The following is a 7,609-nucleotide window of genomic DNA, read 5'->3' as shown; positions in this document are numbered from 1 at the left end:
TTTCCCTCCCCCCCCCCCCCCACCAATAGACTTTAGTTTAAAACAAGATAAGATTTTGTTCAGAAATATTGAGAGGGATGTGGCAGAGTTTGAACAAAAACAATGTGATATTTTCTTGCAACTGGTTTTGGTAAACATTTCTGCCACAGTAATCTAATGAGAGACTTGGAGACTGTGTCCACTGAGAGTTTGTTTTGCATAACACACGTTGGAAAAAATTGTCCTGTAACCAGTTCATGTCAGTAAAGCTATCACCATTCAAATGCTGGAAAGGTCAGTGAGGGTTATCTACTACTAAGTAGGGGCTGCACAAATTTCTGGGGGTGAGCTTAGCTTCTGCACTGTGCTTGTTGGAAACAATGTTCTTCAATTTTGCCTATGTATCCACCTAGTATAATTCAATTCTTTTCTCTGCCCTTTTCTCAGACTAACTGTACAAGCTTTCCAGATGGGCATATGCCCCACTGCTGAATGATGACTCTGAATGAAATCCCTTTTGTGTTGCTCATGGAGGAGAGGAGGGTTGTGCAGACTCTTATATTGTTTGGTAACTGACAACAAAGCTCAAGTTGTCTGGAGTAAGCTGGGAAGCATACATGAAAGAGTTCTGTAAAATCAACTTAATATCCCTTCTACACTCTTTTCTTACTAGTACTATTTTTCATTAGTTTTGGAGAGTCAGAGGTGGCAGTGAGAAATGAGGGATATTTAACAGTATTGAAGAAGTCTGGTCCATTAGTTTGAGTGCTTGGCTTGGAATGAGGTGCTTTTCCAAATCTTTAGGTTAGATTTGACACTAACTTCCCCTGTGGGCTGTGCTTGTCATTTAATCCCTACTTTAATTTCATCTCTGAAAATGGTTATGATAATGTTTAACTACCTCATGCAGAGTTGTAAAGTTTTATAGTTGTGAACTATTTTTTTCCCCAAGAGGTAACATGCTAAATATTATCATCTATGAAACTGTTGGGCAGAAAGCTTCTGTGCAAGGAAAAGTCAGGTGGTTATTTGATGACTATGATCCAATTAAATGGGCTTTGGATCAGGCCTTACTTGACAGAGCACCACTAAATCTATCCTGTTTACTCTGGACCAAAGCTAAGCCATGAACAGTTCTACTCATGTAGAGAAATTAGCATTGCTCACTTAAGTAAGGTCAAAATGATCTATCTGTCCCTCATGATATTTAAACACACTATATGTTAGTAAGTAACAATATGCAGTGCTGTTTAACGTGAAATAATCCATTCAGTTTGTACTGCATAGGGCTGGCCCCATTTGGTGATCTTGACAGGTCCCAAATGCATACAAAACTGAAATGAAAAGAAACAGACTGTTAGGAGCTGTGTATTTTTGCTTGCTCCAGACTAAACAAACAAAAAAAAAAGAGCATTTAATTGTATCCAGATGAACAGATTTAGCAGGTTTCTTCTGACTCTCAAATACCATTTTAATGTAAAAAGCACAAATATGTTTGAGAGAGGGATCCCCCTGACTATTTGTCCTAGAGCACAGCTTGTAACTTTCCTCACTGGGGAATTAGAACTAAATAATATTGAGCAAAATATTGAAATCTGAATGGCGAATCAATTTTTCAATTTTTTTTGACTGGTTCTTTCCATCCAGAAATTTCTTCTAGGTAAATGGTAATATTAAACCTGGGTTTTAAAGATTTTAGACAAGGACTACCAAATCAGCTTCATTCAGCTAGTTTTATTTTTTACTTTAAAGCTTTCCTTTAAACATCATAAGATGTTGGCCAATGTTTGGGATGATTGTAGTAGTTCTTTAAATACATTTGGAAATGGAATTAATGAATTTGACATCACATTTATTGCCTTCTGTAATTTTTTGTAGGCTTTAGGCCCATGTTACTTATGACATTTATTTTATTATACAATATTATCACTACCAAAGTGGTTTTTTTTTCTTGTCTGGTGCCACTTGTATGATGTCTGTGCTAAGGTTTCCTTCTTTCCTTTTACAGTTTAGACGAATAAACAAAAGGATCTTCTACTAGGCAGGTCTTCAGTCAAGGTCAGTGAAGCTATAACAGTTTACTTTAGCAGAGGATCTGTCCATTAGCTACACACAAGGAGAGCACAGCAACAGCTAGGCCTGTTGAAATGTTCATCAGAGTTATTGTCATTCTTTTTTTCTGTACTGTGATTGTGGGTTCAGCCATTTGGCTGAAAACGCATACACAGATGCACACCTTTTGAAATTGCCATTCAGCCAGATTTGTAACAACAGAAATAATATACTTCCTAGCAGAAAGAATACATTTTCCTCCTTACGATAGACCCAATATTTTTTTAATTGGAACAGACCTCAAGATAGAAGCATTTCTTAAGACACTGTGAAGAATAAAAAACATGAAGTGAGCTTAGGCATCTTTGATTTAGTGAGTCTATAACAGGGGCAGGCAAAATGTGGCACATGGGCTGAATGAGGCCTGACAGGCCATACTATCCGGCCTGCGGGGCCTCTAAAAAATTTAGAAAATTTAATATTTATCTGATCCTGGCTGCCTGTCAAAGATGACAGGAGCCAGGGGCAGTAGGACCCAGGGGAAGCTGGCAGGACCCAGGAGCAAGGCTGGACTCACCCTGCACTACCCCTAGCCCCCTCCTGCCCCAACCAGAAGCCTCTGCCTGCTGCCGCTTTCACTACTTCCCTGCACACCCGTTGGCAGTTCCAGCACCACGTGGCCCCTGGCTCCATCGTTGGACCATGGTAGCATGAAGCTGGGGGGGGGGGTGCAATGAGGGAAGAGGGGAGAGAGATGGAGAGAGCAATAAGGGAGGCGCAGTGTGTTTGTGTGCGTGCACAGTGAGGGAGGCACTCTGTGTGTGTGTGTGTGTGTGTGTGTGTGTGTGTGTGAGCAGTGAGGGAGGCGCAGCGTGTGTGTGTGTGTGTGTGTGCATGCGTGCAGTGAGGGAGGGCAGTGAGGGTGCCGCTGCGTGTGTGTGTGTGTGTGGGTTCATGCGTGCAGTGAGGGAGGTGCAGCGTGTGTGTGTGTGTGTGTGCGTGCATGCACGCGCGCGCAGTGAGGGAGGCGCAGCGTGTGTGCGTGCGCGCAGTGAGGGAGGCAGGCACTGTGTGTGTGTGCAGCGAGGGAGGCACTGTGTGTGTGTGTGTGTGTGTGTGTGTGTGCGCGCGCGCGCGCCCAGTGAGGGAGGCACTGTGTACAGTGAGGGAAAAGGAGAGTGTGTGTTCATGGGGCAAGTCCCACATGCACACCCCACCATATACATGAACCACCCCACCAACTGCCATACATGCAGACCCCAACACCCAGTTCCCCGCACACACTCCCTAATCTCACCTCCCAAAACTGTCCACCCCTGCACGCACGCACTCACTCACCCACCCCCAGTCCCCACATACCCAGATGCCCCCCCCACAATATACAAGAGTAAGGTTTTCTTTTAAGCTATTGTGTGCTCACCTCTATATACACGATGTAAATCAGGACAAAAATATTTTTTGAAATCAAATTAATGAATGTTGTAGATGTTCAATTTTTAGATTAAAATTTGGTATTTTTCTGGTTCTGAGATGGCAAAACGCCTTGCTGAAAGGAGTATTTCAGGGGGCAAAGGGAGGGACTTCTGGTGTCAAAAGTCAGGGGCTACGGGGCGGGATTTCCTGTCCCAAGATGGTGACCAAGGGGCAGGGCATCTGTCAAGGAGTGGGGCTACCCATGTGGCCCTCAACAACTTGCCAAAACTCAGTAAGCAGCCCTCTGCCCAAAATAATTGCCCACCCCTGGTCTATAAGGTGTTTCTCCACCCTGCCTTCTGCCTCATTTCAGACTAATATGGCTATTGCTATGACTCTTGGGTTCTCTCTCAGTAATTCTTAAATTAAACATTTCTTTACTACTTGGATGTATCCAGGGGTAAAATAGAAAGTTCTCAAAGAGTCAATGCTTTGAACCCCAAAATGTTAACATCTTTAGTTGTTTGTCCTGGGTACAATTAGTTGGTTTCTGTCTATTCAGAGGTGGAGAAATGACTACAGCTCTAAAACTGTCATCTTGGTAGACAGCCTTGAATTTTTATCTGCTGAATCTGATGAAGTTCAACATCGAGAAATGTAAAGTGCTCCACCTCAGGACGAACAACCCCCAATACATCTACAGGCTTGGTGGCACCCAACTGACGAGCACCATGAATGAAAGGGACCTGGGGGTAATAATAGACTACAGTATGAATATGAGCTGGCAATGTGATGCTGTAGCCAGTAGGGCAAATACTACTCTGGCATGCATCAATTGGTGCATCTCCAGCAAAACCAAGGAGGTGATTCTTCTGCTTTATTCAGCACTGGTGAGACCACAGCTGGAGTACTGTGTCCAGTTCTGGGGCACCACACTTTAACAAGGATGTGGACAAGCTTGAGGGAGTCCAAAGAAGAGCCACCCATATGATCAGAGTCTTAAAAAGCAAGCCATACGAGGAAAGGCTGAGGGATCTGGGACTCTTCAGCCTGAGGAAAAGAAGGCTGAGAAGGGACCTGGTAGCAGCGTACCACTTCACTAGGGGAGTACATCAAGGCCTTGGTGAGCAACTGTTCACCAGGGCATCCAAGGGGAAAACTAGGAGTAATGGCCACAAACTCCTGGAAGACTGATTCAGGCTGAACATTAGGAAAAACTTCTTTACAATCAGCGTGTCCAGACTGTGGAATAAGCTCCCTCTAGGGGTGGTGCAATCACCTCCCTTGGAAATCTTCAAGAGGAGACTAGACAGTCACCTTGCTGGGGTCACCTCACCCCAGTGATCTTTCCTGCTTGGTGCAGGGAGCTGGACTTAATGATCTTCCAAGGTCCCTTCCACCTTACAATCTATGAATCTTTGAGGCCAGGTTCAGTAAGAATAAATGAACACTGAATCATAGTAACCTCTTCCACTAGAGTTGGTTTGCAATAAATAGACAGGGAAATAAATATGAGGAGGATTTTTCTACACAATCTCTTCTAGTCCAGTGGGTATATAAAGGACTTCTGATTTCCAGTGCTGTTATTCCAGAGCTTTTCACAAGCACTAAATCCTCCTGGAGCAAAAGTAGTAAATAGAAAAAAGATTAGTATGCATGACTGAAGTATCAAACTATAGCAGGGGTATCAAACTCACAAGGCCCCAAGAGCTAGATAAACGGTGTAGGGCTGGATCAGACCCACAGACAAGCTCAATGCAGGCACCACAAGCAGTGTGCATCCTGGTCTGGCCCTGTGTGGGCACCGTGAGTGGCTTGTGGGGCCAATGCAGCACACACTGCAGGCAGTGTGGGGGTCAGCTCTGAGACCCACAGGCAGCTCCATGGGCTGTATTTAGCCCACAGGCTGCATCTTTGGCATCCCTGAGCTATATAGCATGTTAGAAAATTCACGAGAACTTTCATTATTTGAAACTGAAAGTTTTCTGAATCAAGAATTCATTCCATCTATTTTGGATTTTTAAACTTCATTGCAGAACAACAAGGAAGGGGTTTTTTTTGCTTCCCTGCTTGCCATCTGACACCTCCAGGAAAGGAATTCTACCTGATCAACACATCAAAGATCAACACTGCTCACACACTCTCCTGGACCCAGAGGGACAGCCTTCCGTCTTCAGCTCCCTCTATGCAAAAATGAAGTTTATTTCCTACCTATGGGGACTTTTTACCATCTTGTATCATCTACACTTTTCCCAGAGCCTGATGAAGGGACTTTGATCCCGAAAGCTTGCAGAAAAGGACAATTTTCTTGCCATTTTCCAGTTGGTCTAATAAAAGGTATAATTTTGGAACCAAGAGTTCTAGTTTTTTGTATGTCTTTCTCTCACTCTCTGAGATCATTGGACAGGGGCTGGATGAGAGAACTGCTTTCAGGAAAAAATATTTTTTTCTTGATAAATGGCTTTTCATCAATTGGAAATGTCAAAGTGAAATTGTAATGGACTTTGCTTCCCCTTTGGTTCAGGCATGTGGAAGATGATCCTAATGACTAATCATACCGACCTATAAAATAACTTCCTCTACCCAATTATTTATAATCTATTCATAAAGTATTGTTTTAAGTATCTTTTCTTTCACTGTTTAACTGTATCTTAAATTCCAGTAAGTGCTCTCTTTCTGTGTATCTCCTGATCTCCACTTAGGGGATCTCAAGTACTAGCATAATATAAATAATTTAAAATGAACAGTAATTGGCTCCATGTGCTTAAAGAATGTTAAGTGCTACTAAAGCCTCTGTTATTTGTGTCAGCTGAAATCAAAGCTATGATTCTAATCAAACTGTTGTACCATTGCAGAGTTTCTGGAACTCTGCATATAAAAACATGGAGAGCCTGTGAGAAACTTCCTTAACTGGGTTTCACAGCATGCAGAACCTTTAGTATGCTGACATATGCACAGCTCTTATTTCATTACACAGGGAGCTTAGAATAGACCTTCTGGGCGAACTTCAGATCATGCCAGAAATTTGAATGTGCCTGATTCACGTTAAGACACAGCATGCAATTATGACACGCTGACAAAATAAAAGCAAAACTCAAATTTTAACAGCAATGATGTTTCTCTCAAACAGCTTAGGCTCTCATATTACTTGAAAATTCTCAGTTATGGCCCTCACCAAGCTCTTTTTTGGAATGTTTGCTGTCTGCCATGGAGAGCCTGATTAGAAAAAATATAGATTCCTCTTGGACTAGTATCTACTATAGATGTCTGTGTGTATCAGTGGGAAAGTTATGTCATGATCTGGATCTTTTGCAAACATTTTAACCTTTTTCATTTTTTTATTTATTTTTTTTTATTAAAAGTCATTGTAACATTTGAATAGGTTTTTAATGTTTCAAATGGGGCTCTAGTTGTGAGGGAATCTTTTGCTAAAGTTCCTTGTAACGTATTTCTAACAAAACAAAAAAAGTTGATCGTGGCATCATAAGATGGTTTAAATGAGCAGTAGACCTGATTTGCTTCTTGGTTACATGCATGTAGTTTAGATGACATAAATGGAATTCTTTCATATTTATACCATGTAAGTGCTGGGGGTGGGATAACAGCTTGATTTAATCAGCAATTGTTTAAACAGCCCTTTATGGAGAATCTCTTGTTTTTTACTTCTGTGTAACAGATAATTAAAACTGGCAGAATACTATGGGGGAGGAGGGAGAAACTTTGTTACAAAATTATCCAACATCCCTTTTGTGTATATTCACTGCAAAAATTCCCTGGAGTAAATTTAGTGATAAGAGTAGCAGTTAAAATTGAAAATACTACTTAACATGCAAACTAGATCAAGTACACAAGCAACTTTTTCCCATGCACTGGACTCAACCATCGAGGAGCCTAAACATGCCATGTAACCTTAAAAATGTGTCTAATTAATAGCTTGCATTTTAGATGTAAAATATAATGCAAAACCTTCTGGTGAACAATATACAGATAAAGAATTATCCACAGAAATGATTTGTTAAATACATTTCAGGAAATGTTGAATTTCTAGTAACATTTAGAGACAAGTGTAATTTGTTATTCACCCAGTTCGACTTAGGCCTTGGCTCTTGGGGTAGAAGTGGTAGATCAGTTGGTAAAAGCAGCAGTGATGTAATTAAGTTTGACA

At 41.7% G+C, this 7,609-nt stretch overlaps 1 long non-coding RNA gene across 1 annotated transcript in view; it reads left to right on the top strand.

The window, feature by feature from the left end:
* LOC102376779 overlaps nt 1–4,027 on the top strand; it is a 4,448-nt gene extending 421 nt beyond the window's left edge. Inside the window, exons 2-3 of the long non-coding RNA XR_323524.3 lie at nt 1,988–2,037; nt 4,007–4,027. This is a non-coding gene — a long non-coding RNA (uncharacterized LOC102376779). The remainder of the gene's footprint in view (nt 1–1,987; nt 2,038–4,006) is intronic.
* The last annotated feature ends 3,582 nt before the right edge of the window (nt 4,028–7,609 follow it).

The sequence above is a fragment of the Alligator sinensis genome, unplaced genomic scaffold (assembly GCF_000455745.1).
Source record: "Alligator sinensis unplaced genomic scaffold, ASM45574v1 scaffold123_1, whole genome shotgun sequence".
Taxonomy (NCBI): domain Eukaryota; kingdom Metazoa; phylum Chordata; order Crocodylia; family Alligatoridae; genus Alligator; species Alligator sinensis.
The sequence above is the reverse complement of the archived record's forward strand: the minus strand, read 5'-3'. Positions and strand labels throughout refer to the sequence as shown.